The 21,498-nt window shown below is 33.5% G+C and overlaps 1 pseudogene; it reads right to left on the bottom strand.

Annotated features, from left to right (window-relative positions):
• Positions 1–21,229, bottom strand: part of LOC128238022 (putative nuclease HARBI1) — a 32,353-nt pseudogene extending 11,124 nt beyond the window's left edge.
• Between the last annotated feature and the right edge of the window lie 269 nt (positions 21,230–21,498).

Here is a 21,498-nt window from a genome sequence, read left to right as displayed (position 1 = left end):
TCTAATTGACTCGCTGTCTAATTGAGATCTTACGAGCGTAATAATTGCGATTTTCCGGCAATCCAGGGTACACTGTTTCAAGTTACGTCGAAGGAAAGCAGAAGTAGATTTTCCTTTTAACATATGGTGGCTATGTGGTTCGACCATACTAAGTCATTTTATATAGTAATCCAACGTAAAGGTTTGAGTCCACGTGTTCCTGTACTCAAGTGTCAAGTTCATAAAAGTGGGATGATTTACTTTTGACACTAAGCATATAACACTTTTTGCATTGAACTGCATGCCCAATAGGGAAGCCCCCTTTTCTTGTTCATATAAATCTTTCTGAAGGCTAGTGATCTTTATCTGTTAGTGCAGCAAAAAAACATCTGCAAAGAGTCGAACACGTGATTTGACGCTCGATCAATGGTAGGTAATTTGGATGGAAGAGATACACAAAAGGTCCTATGACTGTTACTTGTGATCATCCATATTATATCTGTTAATGTAAGCTCCTTGAGTGTTCACTTTCCAAAACTACACCAATCGACTGGTCTTTCAAGAAGGTTGACAGTCACACCAAGATGTGATCTTCAATCTCGTGATGCGACATATTCTGCAGTAGGCGATCATGGGGCGCAGTATCAAAGGCCTTGCTAAAATCAAGTAAAGCGATGCCCAATTGAAGTTGTTTTTTCAAATGTATTTAGGAAGGTATGTAGATAATCCAGATCTAAAACAATGGTAAAGTAATATCAAGATAGTATGTTGTTCAAAGTGTTTTGATAGGTGGCTACAGATAATATGTTCTTATATTTTGCAGGTAACAGATGAAAGGCTCATTGGTCGAGATGTTTCTGTTGTATGTTTGGCGTCTTCTTGAACATAGGGATAATGTTAGCATTTCTCCAATCCAGGGGTAGCTCGCAACTGTTCAAAAAGTGTTGAAATATCATGCTCAGACCTGTTGACAGTGCATTTGCACGATTATTTTATACTATATTAGTTATAAGTTGTCTGGTCCGCTTGCTTTCGATATATTAATAGTTTCATATTTGTTTCTTTACTCCTTTCGATGTAATCAAGAGTTGTTTGGGTAGGCGTTGTGTTCAAAGGTTTAGGTGTATAGTTGCTTCAATGCCTTAAGTGAAACAGATTGGAACTGATCCAGATGTCGGCTTTCTCGTCGGAATACAAGTTACCTTTCTTTTTCAAAGGAGATTTGACCAATTTGTTTCTTTATCTTATATATTTTCAGAATGGTTTTGTGTTATGTTTATCAATACTTTCTTGGATGATCTTGTTTACATGATCCCATTCACCCCTGCGCATGTCGCGTTTGCATCTATTTTATATTTTCTATACCTGCTCCGTGGTCCAAATTTCTTGGCCTGTTTGTATAGTCTCTTTTTAAAGATCTTTTAATATTTTGGTTACGCAGTTCTTTTTATATGTATGCAATTAAGATGGTACAATTTTACAATGTATATTTTTTATCTGATTTCCGGGTTATTTTAATGAGTTCAATCTCACAATTTTATAGCTAAAGAACTTCAGCGAACACGTTATATATTACTTTTTGGGACGTGTTCGCTGAATAGAACGCCGTATCCAAACCCAACCAGAATTCGTGACATTTTTATGTCACGCTGTTATTTCACTTGTATGCATTGTACAGACAAAATAACTATATTATCATTTTAATGAAGTAAAATGTAATTCCCAAACACATTTTCATAACCAAAAATAGCTTACGAGATAGGTGTTTCACCTTTATGATAAAACCGATTATAAACATTCCCTAATTAGGTCATAGTTGAGATAAAATTTAATCACGTGATAACAAGATTTTCAGAAAATACCCACCTGACCTCCATTTAGCCTCACAAATGTAAAGTTTATTTTGCTATTATTTTTATATTTTGAATGATTTGAAATTTAACAGATAACACATTTGGGAACTATTAATTATTTTTATACATTAAAATTTATTTTACCCTAAGTGCAATTGGTTTCAACTAAATAAACCTATGCTAAAATTATAATCAATTGTCGTCATCACGGTCATGTGATTGAAAAGTCATTAAATTGGATCATCATAGTCAATTGATTCTGGTTGACTTTGGTACCTGGTATGGGTGTTACGCCATGACTTAAATGTGTAGTAAACATAAAAAATATTTACATTAAAGTTATGGAAGCCACAGTGATTTGGTGCGAATGAGCGGAATTTTGACCTTTACAAAATTTATTGACATTTAAACTAAAATAACCTAAAATATATATTTATTTTCTTCAGATTCATCACAGGGGTCACTCCTACCAAGTATTTAGCATAAATAACTATGAATTACTGCACTTTTACAAAGTCAGAAAATCTCGAATTGTCTAAATAGAGTATACTCTATTTAGACAATTCGAGATTTTCTGACTTTGTAAAAGTTTCTGTTTTAAAAGACATAATGGAAATTAAGTTTGATTTGATACGAAAATATAACAGCTCTGCAAATGGGAAAAAAAGGTAGACAAAACCTGGGGCGAAGTGGCTGACGCCGTGAATGCTGTCGGCAACGGTCCAAGGACAGTTGTTCAAGTAAAGGTAAAGTGGAGGAATTTGGTAAATATTGTTTTTGGTTTTATGGGGTTGGGGTTGGAATTGTTGTGAATACCTTTTAAAAGGGTGTCAAGTAAAACAAATTGGTTCCTATCATTTCAAGAAAACTCATAACAATTTCAGTAATAATGCCCGGAGTAGATGAATGAGAAAACTATAAAGAAGATTAAATTTCTTACCGTTAAACAGACGTATCCAATGACATTTGTTTTTGCTATGTATATTAGACAAAACCTGAAACCCTGATATGGTTTGTTGTCCGGAACTTTGTATCCGAAGTTCCATGCATTGTTAAACTCAGTAATGGTTTAACTGTAAATTCCTGATGAATATATCTCACATCTATCAATATTTAAAGGCATTGTACTTTTTAGTTTTAGACTGAAAATGACTGATAATATATAAGAAAATGCTCGAATAATCCATACAACAATTTAAGAACAAAGTTGTTCAAATTCATATTCTAGCATTCATATAAAAACGTTATATATAAGGCTACAAACAACTATACTGTGCGGCAGTAATGTCCCCTTACCATATTGCTGCCACTTATCGTTATTTGATTTAGACGTTCCTAGTTACCTTGTTTACAGAAAAGAGAAAGTAGGATTAGCAGCCGAAATACTACATGTTAAAATCAAGAACTATTGTTATGAATTTACAATTATTCTTGAAAGAAATGTTTTGAATACTTTGTAGACTAAAAAGGCAAAGACAGACTACACTGCAGAGCAGACTAGTCTTGGAAAGACAGGCGGAGGACCTGCTCTGCCAGAAATGTCAACTTAGTCTTATGCTATAATAGACCTGCTTAAAGACTCGGCGCCCTTCTCTGGGATCACTGGATCAGATCTTTGTGAGACGGGTACATGTGATATTAATTTATTAAGATTGATTATAAAATAATTATTTTAATTTAATAAATTCTTTAAATATAAAATGATTTTAGTTCAATTTTGATATTCATCGTATCATGAATATAATGACCATGTAAGTTTGTGAGTGATTGAATGGGCTCATTAGCAACATCAGTTATACTTTGCTATTTGGTTGAGTTTAATACTGTTAACTTTATCATGAAGATATTTTCTTCCATTTCTAGCACTAGCCAAAGATACAATGGAAGAAGGCAGCCATCCTGAATATTGTCTGTGGGAAAGTTTTACAAGTAAGGAATTCATTATCAGTTGTGAATGGAAGTAAAAATAAATTTGCCTTTTGGTAGTTTCAAAATATTCTAGAGGCATCAAGTAGGAAGTTCTTTTAAATACTTCTACATGAGTTTTGCTGAACAATTTATTAAAAATATTTATGATATGTGGCATCTTCAAATACTTCACTTTGTGTGTACGTTTTATAATACATCAGTATTTGCAAACCTATTACAGCTGCAGAAGTGAAAACTTTTAAGTCACGATTGAAATATAATTCTTGAGTTTATTCCAGTGTACTTTATTCATTTCAATAGTTGTCATTCCGTTTTTCTTCTCCAGCTGTCAGATGGAAAGGACATTGAATCTGCTTTGAAATGCAAAGACCTGGGAACATCAAAGCAACAAGGTGAGTCACTTCTAGGAGCCTTGTTTTAATTCTAAATAGACAACCAAAATGATCAAGTTAATAACATAATTTATTCATTTAAAAAAATGATGTTATTTCTGATTTGTTTGCATATTTGTTATTATAGCAGCAGAAACCTATGCCAGAGCCAGTGCCAGTGCAAGTCAGAACATGTCTGCAACAAGGGTTACCCCACAGTAAGTAGCACAAACAGATACAAATAGTAGTATACCTAACCGGCACATATACAGTGTTATAAAGTAATGGTTAGGCATTAAAATATTAAAACTTCTTAAACCTCCTTCATATTGCTTAATTTTAATGCAATGGCATGTTTGCTATATGGAAGATTTTATGACAGTTGAACTATAAAGATACAAAGAAAGATATTGATACATGATTGAAAGCTGCTTAATTAATTTCATAATCTAACACCAAATAAATGATATATATGCACATATGATTATTGCAATCTCAATAAAAAAGTGTTACATGTTATGATTAAATCTAAATATTGATATAATATATGCTTATAAACACAACTTTTAATTCTCATTGACCCATTAATAAAAGTGTAATTGACAAAATAAAAAAAATGAACAACTGTTCATCATACTTCGTTAAGGAATGAAAAGGCCAAGACATGGAAGGAGCTGCAGATGGCATACTACATTGAACCAACAGTAAATTAGAAGGCACAGAAGGAGTGCTTTGAAAAACTGTCCAGACTGGCCGATGTTCTGATACTGAACTTTTCGTGAATGTCTCATAAATGACTTTCTTTTTATTTCAATTGTAATATTATTCTAAACACTCTGTCAATGTTAGTTTTTAACTATCCTAGTCACCCGAGCGTCGGCGTCGGCGTCGGCGTAACCACTTATGTTAAAGTTTGTGTACCACCTCAAATATTTTCAAAGTCCATTGACATATGGCTTTGAAACTTTGCACACTTGTTCACCATCATGCCCCCAACCTGTACCATGGGAGGAGGTAACTCTATCAAGCATTTTGACAAAATTATTCCCCTTTTTCGACTTAGAATTTACGTTAAAGTTTGCGTACCACTACAGATAATTTAAAAGTCCATATGGGTTTGAAACTTTGCACACTTGTTCACCATCATGATCTCAACCTCTGTACGGGAGGAGGTCACTGTATCAATTTTTCTATTGTCAATCACTGAGAATAGTCGAGTGCGCTGTCTGTTGACAGCTCTTGTTTTTATCTTCTGGCAAGTCTACAAACAGTTTCAATAAATACACTTTTCCTCGAAATTTATATTTGTAAATTGTCAGTTTATTTGGAAATTTAAAGTGCATCACAAACATTTTTAAACATATTAACTACCGCTTAGTTGAACATACTAATTGAAATATCTCATTTTAGTGTGCGCTTTAGATGAACTTCGATGGATTTCTTGCATACAAGTGTTCAGTTTGGTGAATGTCATGTTATTAACTTGAATAAATATGTTTTAAATTGTTGAAAGGAATTTATCTGTTTTAGAACATTGTGTTAAATTGCTTCATTAAAAAATAAAGCTTGATATAAACCTTCATAACTGTGTGCATAATGTCATCATCCTTTAGATAAATCATTTTGAGATAAAAGGTTCATAACAATACACATATTTGACTCCAATTCATTTATTGTTGCATAGCAAAAAACTATAATCACTACTGGTAAAAGAACGAAACAAACTATAGCTATCACAGAGAGTAATTATTATCAACAAACACCTTGACCTTGACATAAAATGGCAGTCAATCATTTTAATAAAAAAATAAAAAAGATATTGATAAAGGGGAATGTCTTTGTAAAAGGTAACAAAAGAATAGTGGTTCGTGCACACTGTCCTTTCCCTATTTGAGTTTAACTATGTATGAAGTTTCATTATTAAATTTCATGAACGAACCTGACAAGGCAAAAGTTAGAAGGCAATTTGTCTGTAATAAGATGAAATAGAGCTATAATGGTTCTTGTACTTCGCACTTCCTCTTATTGTGATTTGTTGTGTGTTGTCAAACAATTTAAAAAAAATATGTCCAGTGGTTTGAAAGTAAATGTTTTGAAAAGATTTTGAAAATAAAAAAAAATAAACAAAGGGCAAGGAATCTATAGCTAAATTAGAGAAATGATTATTAAACAATGCACTCTCTCATGCGACTGACTGACCACAGGGTGACTCCATTACGCCCCCTCCAAACTTTGTTTGGCACATGTATATTTATGTTGCACAATGTAAAGCAATCAAAGATAACAACTTTAAAGTACAAAGAATTTCATTATAATACTGGACCTTAAATGCCACTATGCCAATAAACCAATATACAGGAAATTGGCCCCTACTTTGACACCAGTGCAATTAGCAGAAGATGCACAGCAGACCACAATTTTCCGAAACTTCTTAAGCTTAACAGGCTTAAGTCGCTTATTTCAATTAGAAAAAAACACACACTTAAATGTGATTTTGGTACATAAAATATAGTTTATTGTGTAACCATAACAGTAATTCCTATCTAAAGTCTACAAACCGTAGTTGAAATTACACAAATAAAAGACAAGGAAAAATAGCGCGATTAGCTTAATCCTGTTATAAGAGACTTGAGCAGTTTCGAGGAACTTGGGCTCAGGGATTATCATGCCAAACATTCCGTAAGCTAGGCCTTAAACATAGCATTTGTAAGAATCATTGAATTTCTAAAATGTATATTATCAACAAACTTCTATTGGAGCTGTTTCTTTTTTTTTTTAAATTGATCCAAGATGACCCATCATATCATCAAGATGAATTTAATGGCAAGGTTTTATGGAAGCACAGTTTTATCATTTAAAAAAGGAAACCTGTCTACTTTGTTTGAACATCATAAATGGTTATTATTTTTTACCTATTCTTTGTTAAGTACTAGGTATCAGGCTAAAAAAGTGAACTCATTTCATCACAAGTTGATAAAGAAGTATAATTTACTACTAAAGGAAACCTGTTTATCTAGATAATCATAATTGTTTTAAGAACAACAGTATTGTTAATATTCAATAATACACTGCAAATGTGAGTAAAAACATTCTGCCTAATTATCAATCAGTCCTTTACAGAGATTCAACAATTGGAATAAACATACCATTGTGATGATCAGTCAAAGAAGTATAAGGCAAAGATGAATTTTTACCATAAAAGTCTATATTTTATTTGAACATATGATAAATATGCACTATTACTCCCAAAACCAATTAAGGACGATTATAAATATTGTTTTAATATTCCAAAAAGGATGTTTAAATGTAAAAAACAATGGTTCTTCTGAAGGATACTGAGTTTAATTTGAAAGAAATGAGCATAGACGCGTAAAGGACTATAGTAGACCACAGTAAATCTTTTAGCATTCACCAATAACTTAATATTTTTGCACTTTCTGCTATCAAACACACGGATACAATCTTGTTATCAGTTATTAATATTGTAATGACCCTGTCATTATGCAGGTTACTTACCTGGACATGTACTTGCCATCTTTCTGTGGAACTAATATACAATACTGAGATATTTTAAAGACTATGATATGTTTTATAAATTTGCACTTACCTTAGGTCATGCCTGTTTAAATTCCATCCAATCATATAATTCCTGTTGCTATGTACATACAAGGGGGGTTCTCCACCCACCTTACATATACGTGTTGAATGTATTTGAACTGATAAGTATAACTGTTTAATCATCTTCGTAATTAGATAAACATTATTTATTAATAGTTGTCATATAAAAATCATTTATATTTTGAGCCACTTCGTTACTGCTTGATTTTATGTCTTGAAGTTGTATTTCAATATTGTAAACAAACTGTCATGGCTGCCGGACCGCCCGGTGGGCACTGTGAGTACCGCCCTACCGGTCCTTGTGTTCTGTCAGAGCGGTCCTCCGGTCCTTCGTTGATTGGTTGGACGTTTGACCGGTCCGGCCGCCATTGGTCAGTTTTGATCACGTGGGCATCTCCCGTTTTCTATATAAACAGCGTTCCTTTCGAGATCAGCAGCTTGATCTTTGACGACGGATAGCCCGTTTTGGGTAAGGTTACCCTCGTATGTTTGAGCTGGGTTTTTTGATGTCGAATAGCTCGTTTGGGTTAGAAAACACCCGTAAATCTGATCTTTTAGTCTAGTACTTTGACATTACTTTAATATTTATAACAAGTTTTTTTAACAAAAGATAATTAATAGTTGACAAATACACAGAAAACTAGAGAGCCCATGCAACTTAAACTGATATTTATTGACTACACATGTGTTTGATATTCATGATTCAAAGTTAAAGAATACACTATAAACCGTTAAACGTTCAACTCGGTGTTCGTTGTATTTCAACATCTTCCCTTACTTTTAAGGAAGTTTTGCCTCGACTGTTTAGGTCGTTACAATATTTTCCATCAATGCACCATTGAGTTACAAGTTAAAGGCTGTTATACATGTGTATGCATCGATTCTGAGTAAGAGTGTCAATTTAAAGCTGCACTCTCTCAGATTGAACGTTTTGACAACATTTTTATTTTTTGTCTAGGAACGAGCCTATTTTTGCAAAGTCCATCGAAACCAGTTGTAAAAGATTGCGGACAAAAAATTAGATCGCAGATTTTTACAGTTAATTTCAAATATTGATGTTAAATTCAATTTTCATAAACCGTAATGGTTTGATCTATAAAACGTTAATTTTCGAACGGAATATGAAAATCTGCTATCTGATTTTTTTGTCAGCAGTCTTTTATCACTAGTTTGCAGATGATATCTAGTACGCAAAAAATTCCTCTTGCCAGGACAAAAAATAAGTTGTAAAAATGGTGAATCTGTGAGAGTGCAGCTTTAAGACCATTAACATTGATCATGATTATATATTTTATGAGCTGAAATATGTCTGTGAAATATGACCCCCTTGCCATCCATCGGTCCATTGTAAGGCAGGGTAAGTGGTTGGTCATCTTCTTCACCACTTTCTTCAAATGGCTCCTTCCAAAGAATCGAAAGGTTGTACAGGACTGCACAAGCAACAATCACTTTGCAGACCTTTGCAGGCTTCATTCGAATCTGCAATAAGAATTATGAATGAAATACATTGCAATAACTAATTTTTGTATGTATTCTATTATTAAATGACTTGAAGTTATGAAGACTTTCTTAGATGAATATGAAAAGAGATCAATTAAAAATTATCTCGGTCTATTTTGTTAAAACTATATAATAGAACATCCTAGTTTAAGGAATGTTTGCCATGATAATCCCCTACTGTGCATTTTCTGCTAATTGGGCTGGTGTCACAGTAGGGGTCAATTTACTGTGTATTCGTTTATTGGCTCAGGGCCAATTATCCATTTCCTTTATAAAACATCAAAACTGCTCAGCAGGATACTCAGATTGGAGATCTGATAAGCCAATTAGGCAATAAGATTAAGATCAATAAACAGAGGTTGTGTACAAATACACAGGTTTTTTATTTATTTATTTATTTATTTATTTATTTATTTATTTATTTATTTATTTATTTATTTATTTATTTATTTATTTATTTATTTATTTATTATTATTATTATTATTATTTATTTTTTTATTTTTTTTTTTATTTTTTTTTGGGGGGGGCACTTCTAGAAGGCTTAAACAAGGCCTTTAACCAAACAAAGCCAAAACAGTACTTTCCAATGTCTGCTAGGTGGAACAACAGATGAACTGGAAAACCACAGTATGTGTCCCTATGATGTTAGTTCATAATTACATTTATCAGCCTTCATCAATTTAGACTTCTTGCCTAGGGTTGCCCAATGATCATCTTGATAGGTCACTTACAACTGCAAAACTTAACAAGCTTACTTGATGATTGCCAGAACACCATTAGTGAATACCCTTATGCATTAGAAAACATCTTAACATGCTTGCTTATGCATATAATTTTTTTATATACCTCTCCGTGTAGAACATGAAACTTCCTTTTCCATACTCCAAAAACTCTGTCAATGATGTTTCTGGTTTTGACGTGAGCCTTGATGAATCTTTCCTCACTGGCATTCCCTGTCAATATTTAAGTCATAATTTGAGAGATAATTTTTATTTCATTTTCATTTGCCTTGTTCATTGTACAACAAAGAATAACCACGGCTGAATGTATAAACAGAGGTTAGCTAATTAAAATATACAATTGAACTTAAATCATTAATGTTGTTGATAATGCAGTTTGCAAGACCTTGATGTTTTGACAAAATGCAAGGTGGCCCATGTTTAATTCTCAGCCTGGGGCATATGTTTGTAAAATATTCAGACTAATCCCTTCATTGACTTTCAATTAACATAGCCACACTACCACAGATACTACACATCTCTTACACATAATTGGTTCAACAACTTACCTGGATTGGCATATGGTGTAAGAAGAAATGTCCTGCATGGGTATCCACTATCCCCTAGCAATATTCCTTTCTCAAAATCTGAAAAGTATGAATGATTTCATAAAAGCAATAATATTAACAACATTATGAAAGTTATTCTCGCCCAATGAATATTATCATTGATTTAAAAAATAGCTTCTTAAGTACATCAGAGAAAATAGAACTAACCCCAGGTTTTATCCTAAGCAACTATTACACAAGGGGCTTCAGTTGAATTAATGAAAAAAACAAACTTGTATATACCTTGGTGATTCTCTTCCATGTGTTGGCATATACTGGAGGTCCTCCACACATGGGCATCATGACATGACCCTGGCCAACGTGCACTGATGCTTGTGATTCTGCCTGCAGTTAAAAAAAATCAAAATTTATTCAAAAGCTTTCTTATTTTGTGAGTTGTAATGATTTAAACATGGCTGTATTAGCATATGCCTTGGTAGGCCACTGAAGCCTGTTCCCTAAATTTCTTAAGCAAATATCGAGCACTATTTACAGGAAAAGCAGTTGTAAGAATAACACTAGTAATGGACTAGTAATGCACCAGTCAATTATAACCACGCCCCCCCCCCCAGGTCTTGGGGTATATCGGGGATAGCCGGGGATATGGGCAGTGTTTTTACCTTTCAGGTTGCCCCACATTGCCGGATGAATGCGGTGGTTTTGTCTTCGCGCAAAATATAGCGGGGAATTTGTCTTACCTAAGGTGCGGGGGCATTTGTCGGGGATTTGTCCATCAGTTCATCCCCGCAGGGCGGAGATTTTACCCGGGGATAATGGACTAGTCAATTGTAACCACCGCCTCTCCCAGGTCTGGGGTAATAAAAGGGATAGCGGGGTGGCCCAGCGGTGCAGAACAGATTTTACTTTATCAGGATTGGCCGAACTGAAAGTCAGGGTCCCCAATACTCCCATGACCTGGAGGGGGGGAGAGGGGGGGGGGGGGCGTTGTAACAATTGACAGTTTGACTTGTGCATACTAATTATTTAGTATTTTGACGGTTCTCAACTACCCCTTCTCAAGAACATCTTTGTCATTAAAAAATAGGTAAAAATATTTGTAAACATCCAGTGAGATTAAATAAGACTGCAAATTTATTGTATATAAACGAACTATGTAACTTGAATATATGTGTACATAGATCTTCATGTACAATTCATAGGCAGCAGTTACGTGGACAGGACCCAACCTATGGCAACGCCCCCCCCCCCCCCCCCAAAAAAAAAATCAATTCTATTATCATTACCAAAATGATTGAAACATGAACATTTATCACAAAAACTTAATATCAACCAAAAATTCAATGAATCTTTTTTTCAAAATTTGTCTATTATTTTAGTAAAGGTGGACATGTGAAGGCCCTCAAACTGACAGTGGTGTTTTTGTCAAGCATGCAACTAACTTATTTTTTAACCAATTGTCTCCAAATTTCTTGCATTCTTCCCAGAATTTAATTAAGTTTTAGAAAATGTACAGCATCGATATATTACCATCAACGAATTCACAGTTAAAGCCCAAACTTCGAGAAGCCCTAGGTAGGCAATCATAATCAGCATCTGAATAATTCTCTTTTCGCCAAATGTAACAGATGACAGGGCATGAGAGCGGTCGGAGGCAATTAAACAAACGGTAGCAACCTACTCACATGCAAAAATAATTCCAAAATCGCTTCCAGGTCAGTATTATGTCAATTTGTTTTCGACCTTAACTGTCCTGAATTCGAATACTCATATTCGGAAACGGATATCAGGATACCTACCTGGTTGCGAATCGGGAATTATTTATACAGTGGGTAAGATGTAACCATTTGTTTTATATCTTGCTTCAGTTTGCATGCACTTTCATTAGTTTTACTTGACGAAACGAGAGAATTTATGATGAAAACACATATTTAGATGGTAATTATGAATTGTCTACCTAGGGTTTTCAAGAAGTTTGGGCTAAAAATGTCTATTTTGTTGGTAAAATCATATTGAAGTAGTACATTTTCTAAACTTTATTATGTTCTGTGATACAGAAAAGTTATTTGGAGACAATTGGTTGAAAAATAAGTTAGTTACGTGCTTTTCAAAAACACCACCCTACGTACGAGGGCCTTGAAATGTCAACCTTTACTATATAATAATAGTTAATATTGGGGAAAACAAAATTAGTGGAGTTTTTGGTTGATAATTATGTTTTTATGATAAATGATCATGTTCCAATCATTTTTTGTCTTGAAAAAATAGTTTTACTATTATTTTTATTTAGTAATGTTTTTGTTTTACTATTTTTTTTCAGAGGGGGGTGGCCATAGGGTGGGTCCTGTCAACGTTACTGCTGCCTGCTACAATTTGTACATTTATGTCGATTATGTTGTGTTGATGTTTCAACAAACCGTGTCAATGAAGACATAAACTTATCTCCCGATATATAACATTATTAATATGATAACAAATACTGTACTGTACTATGATATTGGCAGCTAACATTCCTTTAGTTTTTACTGTATACATCTTGCTACAATAAAATGAATAGTAAATCGACCGAGTCATGTTTTCCGTTTTATACAATGGTCAAGGTCGTCATGTTTTCGTTCGTAAAGACTGTTTGCCAAATAAAGTGAGCACAAACTAGCGACCGATAGTAACGGGTCGATGTTATATTCTATACAGGCTCACGTTCTGACCACTGGAATCTATACACCCCCATTGAAATGTCGTAAAATATATAAAACATTCTTTATCCACATTTTTTTTAGATTTCAGATAATAATTAAGACAAAAGATGACAATTTTAAATAAAATAAATACTTTGCAGGTACATAAACAATTATATCTCAGTGTTTCCAAGTTTGATCGACATTGGACACTATACAGCTACACCATAGGACATACAATGGACTCTTAACTCCAACGTAGAACTAACATTGGACTACATACAGCTTCATATTAAGACAGATTTTGGAATGTAAACAGTTTCAAATTTGAGAGATCTTGGACTCAATACAGCCTCAAATTTGGACAAATATTGGACGTTATACAGCCTCAACTGAAGACAAACATTAGAATATAAACAGCCTCAACTGAAGACAAACATTGGAATCTATACAGCCTCAACTGAGGACAAACATTAGAATCTATACAGCCTCAGCTTAAGACAAGCATTGGAATCTATACAGCCTCAACTTAAGATAAACATTAGAATCTATACAGCCTTAACTGAAAGCAAACATAAGAATCTATACAGCCTCAACTTCAGATAAACATTGGAATCTATATAGCCTTAACTGAAAGCAAACATTAGAATCTATACAGACTCAATTTAAGATATACATTAAAATCTATACAGCCTTACCTGAAAGCAAACATTGTAATCTAGCTATACAGCCTCAACTGAAGATAAACATTTGAATCTATACAGCCTCAGCTTAAGACAACATTGGAATCTATACAGCCTTACCTGAAAGCAAACATTTGAATCTATACAGCCTCAGCTTAAGACAACATTGGAATCTATACAGCCTCAACTAAAAGCAAACATTATAATCTATACAGCCTCAACTTAAGATAAACATTGGAATCTATACAGCCTTTACTGAAAGCAAACATTAGAATCTATACAGCCTCAACTTAAGATAAACATTGGAATCTATACAGCCTTTACTGAAAGCAAACATAAGAATCTATACAGCCTCAGCTTAAGACAAACATTGGAATATATACATCCTCAACTTAAGATAAACATTAGAATCTATACAGCTTTACCTGAAAGCAAACATTAGAATCTATACAGCCTGAACTTAAGATAAACATTGGAATCCATACAGCCTTAACTGAAAGCAAACATTAGAATCTATACAGCCTTAACTGAAAGCAAACATTAGAATCTATACAGTCTCAACAACTAAAGATAAACATTGGAATCTATACAGCCTCGACTGAAAGCAAACATCAGAATCTATACAGTCTCAACTTAAGACAACCAGTAGAATCTATACAGCCTCAACTTTAGATAAACATTATAATCTATACAGCCTCAACTTTAGATAAACATTAGAATCTATATAGCCTCAACTTTAGATAAACATTAGAATCTATACAGCCTCCAGTTGGGGGGAAACATTTGAGTCTATACAGCTTTAAGAAGGGACAAACATAAGAATCTATACAGCCTCAACTTTAGATAAACATTAGAATCTATGCAGCCTCAAGGTAGCGACAAACATTGGAATCTATACAGCCTCAGCTTAAGACAAACATTGAAATCTATACAGCCTCAACTGAAGGCAAACATTCGAATCTATACAGCTTCAACTTTAGATAAACATTAGACTATACAACGTCAACTCAAGGCAATCATTGAAATCTATTCAGCCTCAAATTTAGATAAACATTAGAATCTAAGCAGCCTCAACTCAAGGCAATCATTGGAATCTATACATCTTCAAGTTGGGACAAACATTGGTGTCTATACAGTCTCAGTATTGTCTTGTACAAATACAGCTTTTAAAAAGTATTTAACAACAGCTTTGATTCTTAATCTGTTTTATTGATCATATATACTGTATTATATAACATGAGGTACACTGAATGTAGCAATCACATGCAAGGAAACCCTTAGATATTTTGTAAGAAAATTGCTAAGTGTTGAGTTCTCTGTAGCCACTCTATATGTTTATGCATAAAGAACACATTTTACAACAAAGAATATATCTGTTTTATCTTGAAGGCTATAAATGGACATGTACCCTATGACACCGATAAAATGTAATCAAAATAACAACACATTTAAATTTGTTAAAATTTTTGATAATATACGAATGGCTATTCAATGAAGAGTATAATAAATACAGTTTAAAATGGTTAAACTAAAATGACACATTTGGTTTTGTTTCGTACAGAAAAATGAAAAGAATGAAGGTACACATAGTGTCAAAATAAATACATACTATCCCCAAATAAGAAAATGTTATGATAAAGGTTGATTACTCACCACTTAACATCATAAAAATACATGTAGTTACAAGACAAATTTCAAGTATGTGGATGAAACAAATGGAACACATCCAAGTTAATTGAAGACTCCGACTATGTCTGGATTTATCTTATCTTGCACTGTCAAAGAATATGTTCTCCATATCCATGTTTAATGGAATATCATTACTATTAATATAGATATTCATTATTGTAGTGCATACTTGTTATGTAAGTTAAAATAAATCATGTTCAAATAACAAAGGAAATACATCCAGATTGTCAACTGTATTGTGAACTTCATTATTTCTTTACTTTTTATGTTAAGAGAACCTTTCTTTCTGTTCTTTGCCTGAAAAAATAAATAATAAAGATATAAATTAAAAGCATTCCCATTTATCAAAGATCAGCAGTTAGCAATTTTTTGGCAATCTTGGGCATTTATCAGTTTATATGCAATACAGGAATAAATACTGTTAGCAGGAAATTACAAGAATTTCACATGTATAAAAAGCATTTTTGCACAAAGTTTAGTTGTAGCGGATCTTTTAGGATTTTGATAAAGTAATACTGGCAAATTGAAATTGGAATGCATGATACTTATTTCATGGCAAGATTTAAAGTTTATCACAGTATTCACATATATAGAAGTAAACAAATACAACATACATATTATCGTTCTTCAACGCTGCAAGCAAATCCTTACTCGCCAACGCTCGAACACCATTGTGCAAATATTAAGATTTTTTTTACAACAAAAGTATGCTATATGGATGGCCTGTACGATAGTATTAGGCAAAATATATTTAAACATACTTTGTGGTTTGCTTAACTGTCATCATATTTTTTCAAAGTCTGAAGCAGTTAAATATTCCTAAAAATCCAATTAAGAAAATGGTCCAATTTTAGGATCACAATACACATAATATCATATTGGAAAATCATGATTAAAAAAAGAAGGTCCCGTGCCAAAAAAAAACTCAGCTTTCTAAAAAGCACAGCTTTAGCTTAGCTAGTTTTTTCTCTAAAAAGCTGTGCTTTTTCTTCAAAGCTGCGCTTTTTAAAAAAGAGCTGCACAAAAGCTATGTTCTTTTCTCTAAAAGCTGAGTTTTTTCTTCTAAGCTGCGCTTTTTGTTTATGAAGATGCGTTTTTTAAATCAAAGCTTAGCTAAAGCTGCGTCTTTTGACTAGGTAAAAGATTGCCTCTTAGAAAAGCAGCGTCTTTTTCATACTAGCTGCGTCTTTTCCAAAATTAAAGTTGGCTCAGTATTTCTTTAAAAGACTAAGCTTTTCAAACAAAAGACTAAGCTTTTGGAGAAAAACAAAGGTTAATATTGTGAAATTCACTTTTCAAAATTTGATTATTTATTTATAACACAGTTAAATAGAAATTCCAAATATTTGTTGTGTTTTTTTTATTCAAAACGCAGGTGTCTGAAAATATATCGTTTTCCTAAATTATTTTAAATTGTTTTGAAAATGTGTCCCATCTCGTCAGGTCCTGATTAATCTATTTTGGATTTTTTATTTTAAACTAAAATTGAATCCATGTGAAGTTATTTTTTGTCTCTGTACATGCTGATTCGATTTAAAATAAGACAATTTTTGGCTGTCTTTGGCATTTAACCAGTGCCATTAAACTGTGTTTATGTTTTAAACTTTTTGCTACTCAGAGCTAGTTTCTGTAGTTTTGGCATAGCTATTTTGGCAGGAACAGAAGATACATCTTTTTTAATGGCATCCCTTTTAAAAGTGTATCTTTAGTTTTATTGACAATCTACTGTCATTAAAGAGTGCATTTTAAGTGTATCTTTTTACTAAGAAGTGCATCTTTTAGTTTAGGTAAAAAAGTAGTATCTTTGTGTAATAAAGTGAACATTTATGAAATACACACATAAATACAAGAATATGAATGAATCAATCAATGAATCAATCAATCAATCAATCAATCAATCAATCAATCAATCAATCAACAAGTAAATAAGCATTTGATCATTGATCAAAATACCTTCAAAATAAAATAAAATAATGAAATAAAAAGAAAGATTATTTTAAAAATCAAATATATATTATAATTTCTTATTTATTGTGTAATTAAAAGAACACATTTTACTTATAGGCAAGAATCAAATGCATGTAATAACAACATTTATAGAATTATTATTCCTTAAGTTTCTTGTAATGCCACTACCAAATTCTTTGTCATTTCCTTTCCAATTAAACAACATGCATGATAAGTCTGATCTTATCTGATTGTACCAAGGACCAATTAAATCTCAGCATTTAGGGAGCCAATTTCAAATCATAGCTACTGGTAGCCATTTTGTTGGGATTTCATGAAAATAATACTGATGATGTTTTAATTAATAAATGAATTTACACCAATTAAAACAAATTAATATTAAAGGGATTAGTGAAGTAAAACAATGATCATTAGATCAGGTGAATGTGAACTATGATTAGAAACATAACATACCACTATTGGATGATTTGTGATAAACTGACATGTGAAAGCACTCAGATCATGGTATGTATTCTTTATTTCAGTTGTTAATTTCACTGTTATGACACTTGACTACTTGTGGGACTTTTATTTGTCAACTTTCAATCAAGTGCACATATTTTGATAAATAACAATGCTGCTGTAGATTGTAGCTGGATGTAGGATTATTGGTCCCAGATAGTAGATTTACGTAGTTTTAAAACTCTATGAAGATGCACTTGTTTTCATCCTTATATATGTTAATATCATATTAACATATTAAGCTGAAATTGCTATGTTTCCATACATATGCCCACTAGCACCTTTACAGCTATACAAATGATTACAGTGTTGATTTTTGGAGGGGGCATAAAACTGCCATCTGCCACATGGCTTACCAGTAATTGGAAACTGGCCAAATTGGGTCAATCAATTTAAGTTAAGTACTAATAAAGTCATTACATATTTAAAATATGATACCCTGTTTTATTCCAGAGCTGTCAGGAATTTCTAGATTTGACAAAAAATAACAAAAGATCCTTGATACTGTCATTTTCCAATTTGTAGCTTACAGTTTCATGATTTTCTATCATATTTTTGCCACAGAGTAAAAGGTTATTTTATTATTGCTAACTTTGACAAATATGAACTTGTTTGTCTGACTGAAAATGCATTATGTCCAGTTACAAGGTGTCATGTTAAATTAAATATGAAATAATAAAATATATATGTAACACAAACTTATGTTTAGGAAATTTAAATAAAGCAAGATGTGTATGTATTTATTCAAATGTGTTCTTTTTTTGATGGTTCAATATATATAATATTATATATTAGTGCATTTTAGTTCGTTTTAAGCGTATTTTGTTTGTTAAAAAACGCACTTTAAATACACTCCTTTTCTTCACCCTTTAAAAAAAGCGCAGCTTCATCATAAAGCTAAGCTTTTGGGCCAAAACCGCCATAAAGCTGCGCTTTTCATAATTAGCTAAGCTATTTTGAAGAAAAAACACAGCTCCATCCAAAAGCTAAGCTTTTGGGCCAATTCTGCCATAAAGCTGTGCTTTTCATAATAAGCTAAGTTATTTTAGAAAAAGCTAAGCTTTTGGGCCAATACCGCCAAAAAGCTGAGCTTCTCATAAAATAGCTTAGCTATTTGAGAAAAAGCTCAGTTCCAACAAAAGCTTAGCTTTTGGGCCAATACCGCCATAATGCTGCGCTTTTCATAATAAGCTAAGCTATTAAAGAAAAAACGCAGCTCCAACAAAAAGCTTAGCTTTTGGGCCAATACCGCCATTAAGCAGTGCTTTTCATAAAAATAGCTTAGCTATTTTGCCCAATATCACCAAGAGCTGAGCTTTTTTAAGAAATTAGCTAAGCTATTTTGGCAAAAAAGCATAGCTTAAGCGCAGCAGCTGTGTTTTTTTTAAAAAGCTGCGCTTTTCGGGCCAATACCGCTAAGCTTTTAGCTAAGCTTTTAGCTATGCTTTTAGCTATGCTTTTAGCTGTGCTTTTAGCTCAGCTTTTAGCTTAGCTTTAGCGAACCTTTTTTGGCACAGGGAAACATTTCTTGTTAACATTATCAGACTATAAGACTGGTACTCTGTCCTGCCTTCCCTCATCATATTGCTCTCAACAACCTGCATAACCTGAAATTATATTTGAATAATGCAATACTTGATAACTTTGTATTATGACTGTAAGTCTTGGTATAAAACCTTTCAGTTCCCACAGTCTTTGATATTCTTCAATATATATTACAAAAAGAAAAGAAAAGGAAAATCTTAACTATGCATGATATCTGATCTGCTTTCATTGCCACAATTGATGAAAATAAAGTTTGGACAAATGGGAGCAATTCTCTCAATTAGAATCTGACATTGCATTTAGAATGTTTTGCACCAGTCATTTGTAACCACGCCCCGACCCAGTCCAGGGATACATGTAGTCAGGGAAATGGGCCATGTTTTTACCTTCCAGATGGCCTGGCAGTGCCGGGTGAATAGTGTGGTTTTATCTTCGCGCAAAATATAGCTGGAATGGACCTTACCTAGGGTTCCCGGGATGTGGGAGCATTTGATTTGGTTTTACCATTAGTTCTTCGGTGCAGGGCGGAATTTTACCTTGGATAGGCTGGACCGAAAGTCAAAGTCCCCACTATTCCCCAGACCTGGGTTGTGGTTACAATTAACTGCAACAGCAATAGTGACTTCAACTTTGAAGAAGGTTTGTGGGTCTTACACTTGACAAAGTACCATTATGAACCAAACATACATAAAATAACATTCAAATATTCGTCTTTGATATTTCAAACGTCAAAGTAAAATCATGTATCTTTTACTGTTAGCATACTTGATCCCAATCCTTTCGTACCACAGCGACAAATCATGGTGACGGAGCACTTACAAAATTGACTTGAGGCTTTTTATCCATGTCGACATATTGGAAGTCCAAGAAATAATCCCTTAAAAGAGTTATTATACTAAAGCGGGAGCTTAAAGTGCTATCCGGAAATAGAACTAGTTGAAATGGTCGCAGTCAACAGTTTCATGGTTTACTTTACGGAAAAAATTAAGGCTGTATAGATTCCAATGGTCAGACCGTGAGCGTGTATAGAATATAACGTCAACCTTACCTTTTTCATTCGACGGTTACATATAACTATAGAAAAATAAACAAACCTTTATGGTCACAAGTAGCTTCAACATTGATACTATATCTTCGTTTTCGATTTACATAGGCACCCTCATCCAACGCAGCGAGACTGGATATGGATATGCGTTTCATTTATGCACCGAAAGACCGAGGGAAAATTTTTTCGAGCATAAAATGCCGACTTTGCCGCTTGGAGGTCGGCGGCTTCAGTAAGGAATTTGATGGCCCTGTCCCGTAAATCGAAAAGTGCGTTCGTCACGTCAGTCACTGGCCTCGAAACTGTCGCAATGTCCACACTAAAAGTGTCTCCAATAACCTGTAGAAAAGCACCTGAGGAGTAAAACCTCAGGGCTATCATAACCTGCTGTCGAACAGTCAAAGAATGGTTTCGTTGCGTCGAACGTCTCAGTCTGTCAGTCAAAAGGTCCACTAGTCTGTCGATGTTGTCGTTCGAGAATTGTATCTTCGACGTACTTCTTCGTTGTCAAAGTCCGTAAACTGTCTGTCAACCCGTCCAAAGTGTCGAGGGCGTCGGTGAAGAGCGTTCATAAGGTCAGCCATCTTGATTCCGGTAAGTCACACGGTAAATAATTTACCCACCTCTGGGAGGAGCGTAAATATTACCGCGGTAAATGGCCTGGTAAAATCCCGAACTTTTTTAATATAGTCAATTACCAACAAGTTACCAGAAAATTACCCTGGGTAAATATGTTTATACAATTGGCTGCAGGTCTCGACCTTACTGTGTAGAAATGTATTCCAATACAGACATATTTTGAGTATTTTGCACATAAATATTTACAATCAAATTTAACCGGCTTTAAACATTA

This window comes from Mya arenaria, chromosome 6 (genome assembly GCF_026914265.1).
Source record: "Mya arenaria isolate MELC-2E11 chromosome 6, ASM2691426v1".
Taxonomy (NCBI): domain Eukaryota; kingdom Metazoa; phylum Mollusca; class Bivalvia; order Myida; family Myidae; genus Mya; species Mya arenaria.
This window is presented reverse-complemented; position numbering and strand designations above follow the sequence as displayed.